This window comes from Eucalyptus grandis, chromosome 6 (genome assembly GCF_016545825.1).
Source record: "Eucalyptus grandis isolate ANBG69807.140 chromosome 6, ASM1654582v1, whole genome shotgun sequence".
Taxonomy (NCBI): Eukaryota; Viridiplantae; Streptophyta; class Magnoliopsida; order Myrtales; family Myrtaceae; genus Eucalyptus; species Eucalyptus grandis.
Genome location: NC_052617.1, coordinates 24,789,077 through 24,807,127, shown reverse-complemented (window position 1 = coordinate 24,807,127; position 18,051 = coordinate 24,789,077). Strand labels below are relative to the sequence as shown.

General features: G+C 41.9%; 1 pseudogene; it reads right to left on the bottom strand.

Moving 5' to 3' along the window:
- Nucleotides 1-2,589: 2,589 nt before the first annotated feature.
- On the bottom strand, nucleotides 2,590-17,227 carry LOC120294398 (annotated as a pseudogene).
- Between the last annotated feature and the right edge of the window lie 824 nt (nucleotides 17,228-18,051).

The window sequence follows — 18,051 nt, the reverse complement described above, 5'->3', positions numbered from 1 at the left end:
TAGTTTTGCTCGACTTCGAGAACGGGGTTATCGTTGCTTCGTGAGGTGGGTCACGGGAATCCCTATGCCTCCCCACCATTGCCAGGATGTTAAGGTATTCTTGTTCTCTTTGCGAGCCAAAAAATTATATGTTTAAATTGGGCCATAATTTCCGTGAATCAATCTCCTCAAGCCAGTTTTTCCGAGTCGAGTTAGATGCTTCAATACAACTAATATGTTACCTTAAGAAGCACAAGAAAAACGCATGAACGTACATTTACATTTCACCTTTAATTCTGTTTTGTTATAGACATCGATGAGTGCAAGGATCCATGATGATATCCACGTCGCAGAAATTGCAAGAACACGCAAGGAACTACACATGTGACTGCCCATTTGGCGAAATGGTGATGGCAAAGTCGGTGCCAAATTTCTCATCTTGTCATAATCGCCGCAGTAATTCAACTTCCCTTGTGATGGTCGCTCATGCTCTATTTGGTAACCATCCAAACTTGACTGATTATGATTTTTTGTTCCCGAAGAGCAATTTAGGAACATAATTGCATTTGATAAAACTTTTTCGGGAACAAATTTCTATTTTTTTGTTCTAGGAATTAGATTTGGAACAGAATCAAGAATAAAAAAAAAGTTGCTTCTTGTTCCGAGAACAAATCTAAGAATCAAAATCATATTTCTCTTCTTCTACCATTCTCTTCTTCTTCTTCATCCATCCCGTGGTTGTCGTTTTGCCGCCGATGAGCTCGCGGAGGCTCGCCATGGCAAGCGAGGTCCGGAGGCAAGCCTAGCCACCGACGAGGCTCGCCCGGCCACCAGGTGGCCAAACGGGCCTCCTTAGCGACGAGGCCAGCCTAGCTAGGCGAGGCCTCGTCCGGCTTCGGTGACCGAGCAAGCCTCGCCCCAACCTCGATGAAGCGCTAGCCCTTTGGCAAGGCTAGGTGAGCCTCGCCGATGGCCGGGCGGGCCTCACCCAACCCGGCGAGGTCGGCCTAGCCACCAGCGAGGCTTGGCCTCGCCGGATCTAGCGAGGTAGAGCCTCGGCAAGGCTGGGCGAGCCCCTTTCCAGTACCGGCAAGGCTCGTGGACAAGGGCTAGCCTCGGCGAGGGCTGCAACGCTCGGTGGTCGCGCCGTACCGGCGATCGGCCCTGGAAGAAGAACGAGGAGGAGAGAAAGGAAAAAAAAAAAGAAAAGAAAAAAATGAAAAAGAAAAAAAAAAAAAATATATATTTAAAATTAAAAGAAATTGATTTGGAACAAAATCAATGAGCACGGTACCAAACGTAATTCTATTCGAGAATCGAAATTTTGGATAGTTACCAAAGCGACTTAAAATGGTTTGAAATTGTTCGGGAACAAAATCGTTAGCAAACACACCCTCAATAATCTAAACAATTCTTGCTTTTAGACTACAAGTCCACTTGCTATCGATTTGACTTATCCAATTCTACTTCACAAGCAGTGATCATTGGTCACCACTTGATGGCCACCGCATAAAAGAAACAAAGAAGTCTCGCCATTTATCCCAAATCGTAAGTCTGTGCACCGTACGATATTTTGTATAGGAATTACAAATACATGTGAGGAGTTATGATCGGTTGCGATTGGAGAATCCATTCCGGATCTGACAAAACTAGCTCTCATATGAGGTTTCTTCTTTCTCGGTATTCCCGAGAGAAACACTCGGCCCCACTGTTTTTTCCTTTCTTTTCGTCGTATATTCACTGCACATACCTCTTTTTTTTTTCTTCGGTTAGAAACACAAATAAGATATGGATGTATACATCACTTTTAATGCAACTAGAGAATTTAGAGTTGAGAACTTGATTATATTAATTATCCAACTAGTGCCCTTTCAATTTATTAGACAACATTCTTGCTAATTATGTGTCCTAAGGTTCCATTCTTAATTGGGCTAATAGGAAAACAACAATTTGAAAATATGCAATCAAATAATAATTGAAATTGAAATGCACAAACAACACCTAATGATTGTCTTTAAAGACATTCGAAATCTTATTGTAAAGCCCTAATAGCTTGTTAAATTTAGAGTTTATCAAAGATTCTTGCACATTTTTAAAGAAAACTATTAAGAATATTATTTCTAAGCTTTTTCATGATTCTGTAAATACTTTTATGAAATAAATCAGAAAAATGGGTCCAGGTCAGGTCCCTGGATTAGGTCGGGACAAGACTGACCTGGTTCCGGCAATCCTCAGCCGGACTGGGTCTGACACGTGGGCCCAGTTCAACAGAAATGCACCCCCATCTCCCCCACCCCACCCGCGGCGGCGAAAACCTAAATTTTTAACTTGGCCGAAAAACTAAAGTAAGCCCTAACCTAGAATTATACTAAAGTGGCCCGAAAAAATTGAACAGGCCTGGAAGTCGGCCAAACCAGCGAATCAGGCCCGACCCGGCACCGACTTGCCAATCCGGTGCGCGGTCTCTTCTCCTGTTGCATCCGTGCCGCGACACCTCAGCGTTGGCCGAGAGCCCAACTCTGGCCCGCCTCGTCAGGCCGCCCTAGCATCAGCTCAGCCAGCCCGGGCCAAGAGCTCTGCCTCCGCTTGGCCATCGTTCCTTGGCCGGCCTCAGCACAGCCGGCTAAGGGTGCCTCTGGGCCGAAAACAAACAAAAACGACGGCGGCGGTGAAAATGTGGTGAAACGACCAAACGACCGTCACCTGGAACGCCAAACATCACAGAAACATCACAATAGCACGAGACGCGCATGAACGACTCGATTTCGACCGCGGACGAGAAGACTAGATCTCATTGAGGCATTTCATCGAGCTGGTGGAGTGCGTTAACTAATCGTAAGGTTATCAGCTCGATCGGCACTAAAACCCCAGCTGGGACTCTAAAAAAAAAAAGCATAAAAACTAAAGACAACGATGCACGCAACAGCAAAGTGAAGGAGGAATGGTGCTGGAGTTCGCGTTAGTCAAACGGCCGCGAGCTCCGGCTCGACGTGCCCAAAAACAGGGCAAAAACAGAGCAAACAGAGAGAGTTACAGGTTCGGGCTTGAAACGTCGACCGGGAGGGGTCATCAAGCGGAGCTCGCACGCGGTCGATGTGTTGGCCGAGGCTTCCCCTCGCTCGCCGTTCTGTCTCAGCTTTCGCTCTCTGGGCCTCTATCTCTCTCTATCTCCCCTCACTCTCCCACTAGTTCAATCTCCAGAGCCCCCACTGTCTCGTTCACTCTCAGTTCTGTGTTTTCTCATCGCCCCTTTTGTCTCTTCGCCTCACTCCCTCTCCAGTCTCTCAATCTCTCCCTCGGCCTGCACTCTCCCTATCTGAGCCCCTCTCCCTCGACTCACCCTCTCTGTACCCAATCTCACTCCCCGACCTCCTTTGGCTCTCTCTCCCTTTTAATGCCACCGGCAGGCGGCATGGGTCTTGACTGACAGCCTCGATCGGTGCTGAAGCCCTGCCTCTGGGGCGTCGTACATAGTGTTGTTCTCTTCCGCACCAGAGCATCTGGGGCGAAGGGAAAGGGGAAAGAGAGAGGAGGAGAGGGCCGGGCCAGGGAAAGGAAAAATGGGCCAGGCTTAGGCGGGAATGGAGAGGAGGGAGGAAAAAGAAAAGCGAAGAGGCTGGGTCGGCCTGCCCGGCCCAGTCTCATTTTCCTTTTTCCTCTTCTTCTTTTTAAAAAAAGTTAAAGTAAATCCTATTACTATTAATGCAAATACTCCTAGTGTTTATATGCTATGCTATTAAATGAAAAATATTTTTTTAGGGGTTAAAAATTAATCTCCTAATTTTCAATGCAATTAATGAATAAATAAATGTGTTGCCAAAAGTTAGGTTTTAACGAGAATGTGGATGCTAATGCTTGCCTCATCTTGCCTCACTCTATAAAAAAAAAATTAGTGAATTCTGATCACAAAATAAAGCAGAGATAATGGATTGAATCATATCGTACAAAAAAATTAAAGGATTGTAGTCTCACTCTCTTTGTGGAACTATGGACAAAACCTAATATTAATTTCCAAGCCTTTTTGGATATGATAAAGAGAGCTTAAAGAATTGCAAATGTAGTTTGAGCTTAGTTAGATTTTAGCCTCTTTGCCTTTATGTTCATATCAAAGGGGAAAAATTTTAAAAAAGTCCTAAACTTTTTACATTTTTGCCAATTTAGTCCTAAACATTTTTTTTGTGCCAATTAAATCTTAAATATTTTAAGTTGTGCCAACTTAGTCATTTCCAACAAATTTTGGCCAAAATCCAGTAACGAACAAATCTTAATAAATAAGTCACCGGACTTTTTGATGAATGTTTAGAATCGGATAAGAGATGAAGCCTGATTTTTACAATATCTAAAGAGTGCAACATATTTAAATAAAGAGAGTTAAGGGAAAATAAGATTTGCATATGCAATTTATAGTGGTTCGGCTTAAATTAAGCCTACATCCACTTTCTCACGTTGACAAAATTCACTATATAATCATTAGAAAAGTACAATTCTTGAGTGCAAATATATAGTGAAAGATCCCTTCTCACATACTAAGTCACTTTTTTTGTGATGTTCTCTCTTAAATACGATTTATAAGGACCACTGATGAAGAGCAAGTAGTTGAAAAGACTTCAAACTTTTGGAATTTCAATTTTCACGTCTCTACCTCAACTAGACCACATGACCTCATTAAATACTCATTCACGCCTCACTAGCCACTAGCATTTTCAAGAATTTCTTTCAATCAATCTATTGGACAAAATCGACTAAGGGATCTTATAACCATTTAAAGATTGAGATTAAATTGAGATTAAAGTTCGTTAATTCTAGCACCCATATAATTAAAATCTAGGTTTCTATAAGTAGATGCTTCCTAAAAAGGAACTTGTCTTCAAGATTGATTCCATCCAACGTATCTATAGAAGGAAAGTAAGATTCTTCACCATAGAGCTAGAATAAATTCCTAATGCATTCATTCTAAATCATTGTCGTAATCTCAATAAATTTGAGTCTAATTTCATCCTTGTTCTGGACGCGGTTTCGGGTCTGGATTGCATTAGAATGAAAAATACTTCGGAGAATGAATAGACTTTGGCAAAGTCTGCAATAGAACAGAAGTATTCTATTCTTCAAAATAAGAATTAGAAAGTTTTGTCAAATTCAAAACTTGGTAGGAGTTTTTCAACACTCCCAACATATTTGAATGTTCAATTTGACTATTGTCACTCCATGCGACTCAAAACATGGTGAATGCCTGCACATGGGGCTTAGATTTTGTTTGCTTCTCGAGCTATTTTGCTGGAATTTTGTACATGCGTTTCTTTTGATGTATAAATCGTTCTCTTGAATATTCAATTTGACTATTGTCACTCCATGCAACTCAAAACATGGTGAATGCACACTTAGGCCTTAGATTTTGTCTGCTTCTCGAGCTTTTCTCCTGGGTATCTTGTCCATACATTTCTTTGTGACGTGTAAATCGTTCTTTCAAGTTCCTTGACTTCTTTAGGCAATCTTTATCTAAGGAAATGTGATCAATTCCCACCTCCTTTATGGGCAAGACAATTCACCAAATAAATGGCTCAATGTCCATTCTCATTATGAAATTTGAACTTGCGGTGGAAGGTGAAAAAAAGTGGCGCTTCAACATCCTTTGCTCGCTTAAACAAGGATTCGCCCCGGTGGCCACCCTTCCACATGGCGAGGCGGAGGTGGGGTTCAAATCCCCACATTCTCGGGGGATGGGGTGGGGACGTAAGTTTCAGAAATGGGTTTCAACTCCTACAGCCTGCAAGAGGCGGGACAAAAATTCGAGAGTGAGTGTAGAGTAGGAATAGAGTAGGATTTGATAAAAAAAAAAAAACATCCTCTGCTTCTATCTTCCCTGTAACTTCCTTAAAGGAATGCTATTGGAGACCGATGTCCAAGCTTTGTAGTTAGTGAGAGATCTATGAATTTGAATCGTCAAGTTTTTCAGGGACAAGATCAATGAATCTGTTTTGCCTTTTCACTTTGGAGGTACTTCTCAAAGCTTCAAATTCATCTATTGTCAAAAGGTTTAATGCACTCCCACATCCAACTTTATTAGCAATTAATTTGAGTTTTGTTCTGTTGGTGGCTTCTTGTTTGAGCTTTTTCTCTTTGGTCCTCTAGCTTAGATGACAAGTAGCATGCTCGGGCACTCAGTCGTCAGTGATTGTGGTCGAACTTCTTTGCATTATTGTTAAAGCTCATAAAACAACAATCAAAATAGAAAAATTTCTGTTGTTTGAGAGAGAGAAAAGATTAAAAAAAAAAAAAAACAGAGCATAGCACTTCATCGTCTTGTGCAAAAGAAAAATTGTCAAGTACCACAACTAAATACAAAGCAAAAACTGCTCACATACGTGCAACATATAACTACACAAACGTGCTATTATCTTCCTAGAAAATAGCAAAAACACTAATGCATAACTAAATGAACTTGGTTGTTTAAAAAAAAAAAAAAAACAGAGGAAAACAAAGGAAAAAACACAATAGAGAACAAGCACATTTGAGACAATTCCAACAAACTCCTCATTGGATCGATTCTTTGGTTGCACATTCCTATTTTCTCTCTTAACAGCTCAAATCTTCTAGCTTTGAAGAGGTTTTGTGAACAAATGCAAGCTGATCTTTAGATCTACAATAGACCAACTTAATTTCGCCATTTTGTTGCACCTCATGCGAAAAGAAAAATTTGACTTTGAAATACTTGGTTTTATCATGGAAAACTGGATTCGAGATATTGCTAAAGCTTGGCTTTGATTATCCACATTAACTTCAATGTAATCACTAGAATTCAACCATAGATCATTCATTATCTTTTTCAGCCACAAAGCTTTGCAGGCTGCCGATAAGATTATAAACTCGGCCCTGCTGTGGACTAAGCTACAATCTCTTGCTTTTTGGAACACCAGGGAAACAGCGAGAACCAAGGCGAAATAATATCCGGACGTACTTTTCATGTCATCCACTGAACCAGCCCGATCACTATTAGAAAATCCTTGTAAATTAAACATCGACCTTTCTTAAACACACCAAAAGAATAATGTTCCTTTGAGATATCTCAAGACCTTTTTTGTTGCAATCAAATGTAAGCGATTATGACTACTCATAAACTGGATAAAACACTCCACGGTAAATAGAATATCGGTATGGTTGCTTGTAAAATACATGAGACATCAATCGAGACTTCTATACATAGAAGCATCTACGCATACATTTCCATCATTTTTTTGCGGCTTCTCTTTAGCAGCCATAAGAGTGCTTACACTTCGACAATTTTCCATCTCGAAACTTCTTTAGAAATTTCCTTCATGTATTTTCTGACAAATGAAGATCTTATATGAAGTGTGACATCCCGATTTTTCAATTCTATTTTCAATAATTTGAGACGGGCATTTCGTTGGCACGCATATAGTTCTTTTCCTTGAGTCGGCCACTCATGTGAAGCTAGTCTATCGGGTAAAGCTGTTAAGAGTTTCTCAATGCATTAGACTAGAATTTGACCAGAAGCGACCTTTCACCGAGCTAATGCAAGGGTCATTCTGACACAAATAAAAATCGATTAGAGACAGGAGATAGGTTGACTCGATAAGGGCATGTGATCGAGTGTGGGTGATTCCACCGGATCACAATTCTTGTCGATCGACAACCGGACCGACTTTTCTATCGATTGGGTACCGTGTCCATATTTGAAACCTTGAGATTACCCCACAACCGAAAGTCGCCCATGTTTCAAAGATGTACATTGTGGCTTGAGATGATCAACCACAGTCAAATGCATAAAAATCTCTAAAGGTTACTCGGTAGGTTGGGCGCTAGTATCGTGCCAAAGTGAAATTAACCGTGGAATTGAGATCGAATTCGAAGTGGAAGTCCGGGTGTGTCACAAATCATTTTAGGATCATTGACTTATCTTTGGAAGATTTTGCATGCAAGCCGAGCTTTTCAGCAAAATAATCAAAGAATGACTATTTTGGCTCGAGAATTTAGTAGGCCCGCTTTTGGTCGTACTTTTGGGATCTAAGTTGGTTCTATGGACAAGTGAAGATGTGAATTAAAGTGTGGTGACATTGGATTAATTTTATGGACTTCAAATTGATTCAATTGGAAGAGAATTAATGAAAATTGAAGAAATTGAATGCATGCTAATTGGGCCGGCGGAAAATGGAATTGAACCCATTGGAATAAGGTTGTGGGAGTTTTGAGTGAGTGGAGTATGGACATCATGGATGATGTACGCAGTGATTTTTGTGATTAAAGAAAAAGAAAAAGAAAGGGCCCTCTTCCTTCTCTCTCCTCCCTCTCTTCTCCCCCTCTCTTCCGACAGTTCCTCCCCCATCCCTCTCTTCGATCGCTTGACTCCATGGAAGCCGGAGACCAGCGAAGACTGAGCTGCAATCGCCGCCTCTCGCCGTCGTCGTCGCACGCCCACCAGCGCCGGAGCTGCCCGGGCACCTGAGCCCGCCGCCGTGCTGCCGTGCACGTCTCCGCCCCTCTCCCTCCTCTGGTTCGAGCAGAACCGAGCAGCAGAAGTAGAAGCAGCGTCCAGCGTCGTCGGAAGGAGCCGCGACCAGCTTCTTGATGCCGCCGCACCGGAGCCGTTGCACCGCCGCCCGCCGTCTCGCGCTCCGCCGCTGCCCGCGCTCGCCCGCGCCTGGCCGACGCCTAGCTGCGTCTCGGCCTCTGTCTGTGAGTTCCAGGAGCTGCCGGAGCTCTCTCCGGCAGCCGTGAGTCCGCCGGAGCCACCGCCTTCGCCGCTCGAGCTACCGCCGCCTCTCTCCACCGGTTCCGCGCTCGAACCGCCGCCGTCTCCCCCTCCGTCGGCCCCAAACCAGAAGCTGGAAATGGGTATGGCAGCCCTTCGTGGGCCGTTTTGGCCTTCCGAGCCCGGGATGCTAGGCCTCTTTGAGGAAAGTCGATCCTCGCGTCGTCCCGTCGTTTTGGTCCGCTCGACTCGTCTAACTGGTGAGTTTAACTCACTAAACCTCGATTAGAGGGTTAATGATGCTTTAGGTGTGCTTAGTTTATGTTAAGTGTTATTAGGTGGTTAGTTTAATTTATTTAAGTGTAGATTATATTAAGGTGTTTGATTAACTTAAATTGTGTTTAATTTAAGGTTAAGTGAGTGTTTATATTAGTATAAACCTTGATGTGACATAAAGGAATTTACTTTTGATTTATTTAAATATCTCGAAATTATTGAATAATTAAATAATATTTTAATATTCGAAATTATTAAAATATTATTATTTAATTATTTTCGGAATAAATTAAATTATTTGTTAAATTCCGAAAATTTTGTCGAGACCTTAAATTCTTAATTTCGTGCCGGTCGTTGTTGTGTAGTCGGATTTTGAAATCGATGATTGGATATTATAAATTGAGCGTGGATCATAAAATATAAATATTATTATTTAATTATTTTCGGAATAAATTTAATTATTTAATAAATTCCGAAAATTTTGTCGAGACCCTAAACTCTCGAATTTCGTGCCTGATGTTGTTGTGCATTTAGAATTTGATATTGATGATTGGTTGTGATGAATTGAGTGTGATTGCGATTTATAGGGATCCTCTATAAAATCCTAAGTGTAGAAATTGATGGGAGATTGGCTGTGATTGACCACCTATTAGAGGTCGTGCCCAGTGAGGTCGTGATGTACCACCTAGGAAAGGTCGTGCCCAGTGAGGCTGTGATTGACCACCTATTAGAGGTCGTGCCCAGTGAGCCCGTGATGTACCACCTATGAGAGGTTGTGCCTAATAGGGCCGTGATGAACCACCTATGAGAGGTCGTGCCTAGTAGGGCCGTGATGAACCACCTATGAGAGGTCGCGTGCCCGGTGAGGTGTGATGAACCACCTATGAGAGGTCGTGCCCAGTGAGGCCATGATGTACCACCTAGGAGAGGTTGTGCCCAGTGAGGCCGTGATGGACCACCTAATTAAAGATCGTGCCGAGTGGGGCCGTGATTGCCACTGTTTGTTAAACCTTCCTATAGGGTCGGGATTGAGAGCAATGATTGATTTGCTAGAATGACATGTAATCGGCCAAGTCGATTGATCGCTGAGACGATCCAAGTGGTTGAATTGTTTTGATAATGTGATTGTGCCATGATTGTTTGGTTATCATAATTGTATGTGGTTGAATTATATAAATGGTGCTAACACAGGATGAAGGGCGGCGAGTAAGTCTTACGTGTGATGTGGCTAGGCCACCGGGCGTATTTTCTTTCTAATAGGGGTTTAGGGGTTGAACTTGCCTTGAGACATCGTCTCATCCCGGTTGTGGGATTAAAATTTCAGGTCCTTAGTGGACGGAGCGACCAGGATAGCTTTGGTTGGCCTTGAGGAGTTGCGAGAGGTGAAGTCATAAGATTGGAGAACGTGTCCGACTTGTAGGTCGTAGGACAATTCCTTTTAAGAGCCGGTCTTTTGTAGACTTTTGGCCGTAGACCTCTGTTTGTAATTCCGTTGAATTATGGAAGTGTTATGTTGTGGTTTTGCTTCCTACTTTTCTATCCCGTATTTTATTATCGGGGTTTTATAATACGTTCCGCTTGTAATAATAAATCAATGGGGTCGGCGACACTACTCCGGGAATGTCGCATTTGATCGACTATAGTGGGATGTGCGCGCTCGGGATCCGGGCGTGACATGAAGCTGTTTGACTTCTAGACCAAAAAAAAATAAGCCATCTTTCCCAAGTCGACATCTCAAAACTTGCAAATAGATCTTGCTTCACCTTATCTATCAATTCCATATCATTCCCTGTCACTAATAGATCATCTACATAAGTGACAGAATTACAACTTGTGATTCACCTTCTTGACATAAAGAGTGAACTCACTTAAGCTTTTTTACAAAGCAAAATCCTGCAAATATCGATCTATCTTCCCATACTAAGCTCTTGGAGCCCGCTTCAGTCCATATAGAGCTTTCCTCAACTCGTATACACTCTCTTCTTACCCTTTGATACTGAAGCCTTCAGGTTGTTCAACAAAAATCTCCTCCTCAAGCTTTCCATTTAGAAATGTAGACTTGACATCTAACTGAAATATATGCCACCCCTTCTCTGCTGCAATAGCTAACAGTAGTCTTATTATATCAAGTCGTGCAACATGGGCAAATGTTTCAGAATAGTCCACTCCCCATATTTGTGCATAACCTTTCACCACTAGTCTAGCTTTGTGTTTATTGACAGAACCATTAGGATTAAGTTTTGTTCTAAACACCCACTTAACCTCAATCACATTCTTATCGGATGGTCTCATGTCAATAAGCTCCCATGTGTGGTTTTTACGGATCATTGCAATCTTCTCCTACATTGTTGCAATCCACCTCTAATCCTCCTTAACTTCCACAAAGTTAGATGGTTCAAGCATTGCCACATTGCTTCTTTCATAGATTTCAGCAAGTGACCTTGTGCCTCTCACTAGTAAATCATCCATACTATATTCCAATCCATCTATAACTTCATCAACCTTTACATCTGTTGCAAGTTGTTTTTCGAACTGCCACTGTTCTGCACTATTTCCTTCCATCCAATTCCACTCATCTTCTTCTAGAAAAACAACATCTTTGCTTACAATCACCTTCCCTGTCATAGGGTGAAAAATTCTGTAAGCATTTGATTGGAGACTGTACCCAATGAAGATTCCAAGCTCTGCTTTCTTATCCAACTTGTCCCTCTTGACCTCAGGAACATGAGTATAACACAAACACCCAAAAACCTTCAGTTTTTTCACAGAAGGTTTAACACCATGCCGAACTTCAAAAGGTGTTGACCTCTCTAAGGCCTTGTGGGCAATCATTTTAATAGAACACTGCAATATTAGCTGCTTTAACCCATAACTTCTTAGGTAACTTCTTCTCCTACATCATACATCTAGCCATCTCCATAATGCTTTTGTTTTTCCTCTCACTGACCCCATTCTATTAAGGTGAATATGGAGCAGTGAACTACTGCACAATTCCTGCTTGCTCACAATTCAACTTAAACTTGTGAGCGGTATACTCAGAACCATTATCAGACCTAAGCATTTTAATTTTCTTCCCACTCTAATTTTCAACTAAGGCTTTAAACTTCACAAACACATTAGCACCTTCAGACTTGGCTCGCAGAAAATAAATCCAATTCATCCTAGTCATATCATCAGTGAAAATAATAAAATACTTGCTACCATTGAGAGAAGACTCAGACATAGGTCCACATAGATCTATGTGGACTAATTGCAGTTTCTCACATGCTCTTCAGCCTCCTCCTTTAAAAGGAAATCTGGCTTGCTTGCCAAGAAGACAAGTTACACCTTGTGGAAATTCTTCCTCCAAACTTGGCAAGTCATCTACAAGCTATTTCGCATAAACGACATGCTCTTCCGTGAACATGCCAAAGTCTTTTATGACATAGCTCGCATTTTCTTCTTTGCACTTTAAAACCATTTGTTGCATCTCTTGTGGCTTGAACATGAAACTCTCGTCCATCATTGGGATTCTTAGCACTTTTTGCTATCTCGCATTATTAATAAGACATTCATTCCCTTCAAACTTCACTTTATAGCCCTTCTCAACTAATTGACCAACATTTAACAGATTTTGGTCAATGTTTGGCACAAAAAGAACATCATTGATGAGCTTCACCTCCTGATTTCCTTCAATAGCCATTGTACCCTTCCCTTGCACTTCGATATACTGTCCGTTGCCAATTCTGACTCTAGACCTGACTGACCTGTCTAGACTCCTAAACAAATGGCTTTGAATTGCCGAGTCATATGATTGGTACAACCACTATCCACCAGCCATACATCATTCCCAATAGAAGATTCAGAAAAATAAGCTACAAACAAGTGCTCTTCCTCAGTTTCATTCACTGCTACCTGTGCTTTTCCTGCTTGCTGGTAATTTTTTTCTTTGCAGATGGTTTCCATGTGACCCAACTTGTGACATCTTCTGCATCTAGCATTAGGCTTTCTCCAACATCTAAAAAACTGATGATTAGTTCCACCACGGTATTGACAAGACTTTTTGTTATTCTTCCATTTGCTAGACCCACCAGAATTTCCTTCTTTTGTTATAAACTTTGAGTCACCAGCATTTTCTGGATTGAATCCATTTCTTCCCTTTGCCTCCATCATTTGACTTCACTTTAGCTTGCAGCGCTTTCCCTCTACAAACTCTTCTCTTCTCATCAGTCTTTTGTGCTCCTGTCTTTGAGCATTTAACAATTCCGCAAGCTTTATATTAGCTAAGTCTCTTGTATTTTCCAGAGAAGCTATAGTGGCTTCAAACTTTTGGGAAGAGACACCGGGGATCTTCTGAACAAGCCTTTCATTCTTCAAGTCAGTCCCTAAAACTCTGATTTTTTCAGCTATCCCAACCAGCCTATTAGAGTACTCCTTCACTGACTCTGAATTTTTCATCTGCTATCTCTCGAACTCCCTCAGGAGATTTAGCACCTTCATGCCTCTTATCTTCTCATCTCCCTCGTATTCATCCTTCAAGAAATCCCATATTGCCTTTGCAAAATCACATTTCATGATCCTTGTGAAGATAGTGGGTGAAATAGCAGCATACATGCAAGACTTTGCCTTGGCCTTCATTGTGATTATCTTTTTATGGTACTTTATTTGATTCAAGGTCGGATTGTCTAGAAGTGGAGCAACCTCATAATCATTCTCCACAGTCTCCCATAAATCATGAACCTCCAAGAATGCCGTCATCTTGACAGCCCAAGCTCGATAATTTTCCCGTAAAGACTGGAGCAGCCATTGCGAGAGAATCCACTCGATCTTGCCTCCATCAGCTTTGTTTTTTTTTTTTGTTTTTTTTTGCAGATTAGAAGCAATCTTCACTCACTTACCCTCACTTCAAAGTCCGTTAAGATCCCAGAAACGCTCCGATATCAATGTTAAAGTTCATAAACAACAATCAAAACAGAAAAATTTCTGTTGTTTGAGAGAGAGAAAAGATAAAAAAAAAAAAAAAAAAACAGAGCGTAGCACTTCATACGTCTTGTGCAAAAGAAAAAAAACTGTTAAGTACCACAACTAAATACAAAGCAAAATTGGTCACATACTTGCAACACATAACTGCACAAAAACGTGCTATTGACTTCCTAGAAAATAGCAAAAACACTAAATGCATAACTAAATGAACTTGGTTGTTTTTTAGAGGAAAACAGAGGAAAAAACACAACAGAAAATAGCAGCTGAGACAATTCCAACAGTTATTCCGGGTTGGTGGATTTTCATTGGGTTCAAGGAAGCAACTTTAGACATCTAGTTATACCGAAAGCTCAAATTTGACAGCTTTCGGTTAACGTAGTTCGACTTAGCTTCTATCAGACAATCTCTAATAATTACTCTTGAGGTCAACAGTCACATTGACTCGCCTCTATCTTGCTGACGTTTTTTAATGTTGTTTTTCCTGGAAAGGGGACATTGCTTCTTCGTTCCGAATTAGGTTGATCATCTATAAACAGTTTCACGCCTCATCTAATATGAAGTTGAATCCTCAGAAAAACAGAGCTGTATATAGCAGTATAGGGATCTATTGAAGTGAAAAGATCTTTTGAACTTGCCGTCTTCAACTCGGGTACTCCATCCTGTCAAATATCTGGAAATTTCTGCAGGTTTTCGGAAATCCTTTTCAGAGACTATTGAACCTTAACCAAGAAGGATTCAATTCGAGAATTCCCGGTTAGCTAGACTGTTCAACGTTCTCTCCCCTTTAGTAAGACTCCAATTAATAAAAGATCAGTCTCGCGCAAGATGGATTACTCTCAACGTTGCCTCTCAGAGAATTTTTGAGAAGAATTGTCTTCTTGATGCTGCAACCAAGCTTGAGGTGGGAAAAAGCTATTAGAAGTGGCTGCTGTACTAGCCCAGGTTCAGGGTGATATCTTAAGCTAATATGCCAAGCAGGCCTTACCATTGGTCTTGAGCACCTGCTAAGTATGGAGAATTAGTTTTTGTCAGTTTCAAGTGCTTGGAAGGAGTTGAGGAACAAAAGCAGGAAACGGGGGGATTTGTCACTAGCTACTTCGTGTTTTCCGCGTGCTACAATGCAGAAGGCCCCATCATGTTCGGAAAATGCAAACGCTGATCGCTTGAAAGAAGTCGGATTTTGTTCACTATGCTAAGAAAGGTTTCTAGTTAAAATGAAAATCAACGCCAAAAATCAAAAGAAATTGATCTGATAAATTTGTTTATTCTATGATTTGGGAGTTCTTAAACAATTACGAATGTATTTGATAAGCAATATATTTACTTCCTTACAGCAAAAAAGCGGACAAATAACAGCTATTCACCTAGACTAGATTTCCAGAAGAGAGAAAAAGGAAGACAAAAGAAGAAGAAAGAGCTGGAATAGAGAATAATCAATATAGCCCCGACCAAAACCGATTAACAATTTGTAACCCCCTGAGGTGTAAATCGCGTCATAACCCACTGAGGTGTTAGGCACATCGTAACCCACAGAGGGGTAAGGCATGCCGGTGGTGAGCAACCAAGTGCCGCTGGGGATCAAGTTCCCGATGGTGAACTTCGAAGCTTCCGTCATGCTTGTGATTACATGGTAACCTGCCCATGTCACCCTATTTGCAGTCGATGACCCAGGACCCGTGTTCATATACTCTTCATAGTATAGAGTGTCCAGAGCAAAGTCACCATCCCACTCCAACCACCCGGCCGAGTCAATTAGGTTATCAAGGTAAGTCATCATGAAAACAGTTCTTGAATATAGTTGCCACGGCCTCCCAAGGTATGTCTTCACGGAGTTTTGAACCAAACCCAAGTCTGAATCAACGATGACTTTGCAGTTGAGGATGGAGATGCCAGTGTTCTCGTTTGGGTCAATTCTGCCGTGTACAGTGATGGTATTGACTCTGTTAGGAGGGTTTCTAACATAGATGTTACAATTCTGGAAAACGACTGCGGCATTTCCAAATATGAAGTCAGTAGTGCCATAGATATCGCATTCTTTGTAGAACTGTCGTTCATAATGAACAAAAAGGGTGTCTTGATAACCCTCAAAGGCATATCGATAGAAAACTGAGAGGTCGGAGCTGGAACGCAAAGCAACCGCTTGGTGATTTGCGGTGCCGGTAGTGTTACGAAAAGTAATATCTTGAGTAATGAATCTATCACCATCAACAGCTGAAACTCAAGATGAGAAACTATTAGCACGGGTACGTCTACCAGTTCATGTAATCTAAACCGGGAAGTATCTCAGCAAACTAAACATGGATCTCTAAATGTTTAATTTACGATCTCAGCAAACTAAACGTTGATAATCCTCCCCCTTTTTTCTCTTTTCCCTTTTCAGTATTTATACTGTATAAAATGCATAATATTATGAATAAATTACGTGATAAACTCACCAACAGTTGCTGAATTGAAGGTAGTAAATCCTCCAGCATTACTTTTGCTTCCAGTAATTATGGTCTTTCCAATACCATCACCCACAAAAGCAATGTTCTCCAATTTTGATCCAACTTCAACATTCTCTTCATACGTACCAGCTTTGATATAGATTATGAACCTCGCTGTATCAGACCGCATTGAAGCCACAGTTACAGCTTCGTTAATTGTCTTGTAGTTCCCAGAACTGTCTTGAGCCACCATGATATTGGCCGTAGATAGCGCGGGTGAAGACTGTAAGAGCTTACGGTCGCTGGGCCTCACCCAAGTAGGGAACTCATTGGCGAAATTCGGGGTAGGGTAGGACATATAATTTGCGGACAAAATGTTGCTTATCAACTTGGAAATGTTATTCGACATCAAGGACAACATGTTGTCTAAGACGCCGAGCTCGACAAACCCAGTTTGACAGGTCTACAAGTTGGTCAAGGCGGTGCTAAGCCAGGTTTGCATGTCGTCTTGAGTGCACTGGCGATTGATGGTCCGGTTCAAGTGGTGGACTGTGTGCTCATAAAGCTTGAGGCAGTCAGCCCATGCGGCCTTCTCGTGTTCATCGCGGCACCTGGAGCCTAGCGAGTATATGTGACTTTGGGCGAGCTGTGCTCTCTCAAGGGCGACTTGCATCGAGGCCTTGAGGAAATGGGATCTTCGCTTGAGAGGGGTTTGCTTTGGGTTGCGGGTTAAGAAGTACTCACAAGGTTGTGGGTAAGGCATTTTCCCACACCATGATTTTACAACGCTAGAGGAAGAGCTAGAGGAAGAGCTAGAGATGGTTTGAGATAGCAAAAGAGGGAAAAAGATGAGGATCATCACCTGATGAAAACCCATTTTGATGGATTTTGCGTATTGCCAAGTGGAATTAAGCGAAAGAGAAGTTGAGATCGGTGATGTTGAACTGGGGTGGTTCGGTTGCCTTGGGCTGCCCCCTTTATGTAGAAGTGAGGGCATATAACAGTGACAAGAGAGAAGCAGCTACACCACCTTCCATGGAACTTGCGTTTCAATATCATAGAATGTCCAATTGGTTGCGAAAAAGGTGTTGTGGAACACGTCGTTGACGCAACGGACACAAATGTTACTTTTGTGAATCTATGGGATTAAATTGTCCAGCTATGCGCAATGAACTGTCCCTTTGGAATTTCCAGAGAATCAGATCGGATGTCTCATAGCTCGTGCCTAACATATTTAATTTTCTCCAAGACGACCATAAGCGAAAAGGCCTAAGAACGTCTCCCGAGAACGCTCCTATGCTTCTTTTGTTGTCCTTTTGATAGAAAAATTCAATGATTGCGTGATTTAATGTTATTAATATCCATGTACTTGCACGTGCATGTGGATGTGTCGGTCGATTCCGTGCGAGAGTTAGACTTCTCCGTAGCTCGGACTTTGACTCCGACGACTCGGGGGCTCTTCACGGGCAGCTTCTTGGACTCAAGGAACACTCCACATTGTTGCCCGACCGGTCGAGAGAAGGAGGGATCTCGAAGGTCAATTCGGCCTCCAGAAAGTGCAGCAGAAACTCTTTGTCTAGTCATCTGCGGAAAATCAAACTTTCCCTGGGTGGGAAAAGGTCAATTTTGTCTTCATCGGTAAGTTCCACGCTTCTTCTTCGTCTACCGAACACTCCGTACTTGCAGACACTCCAAGCACAG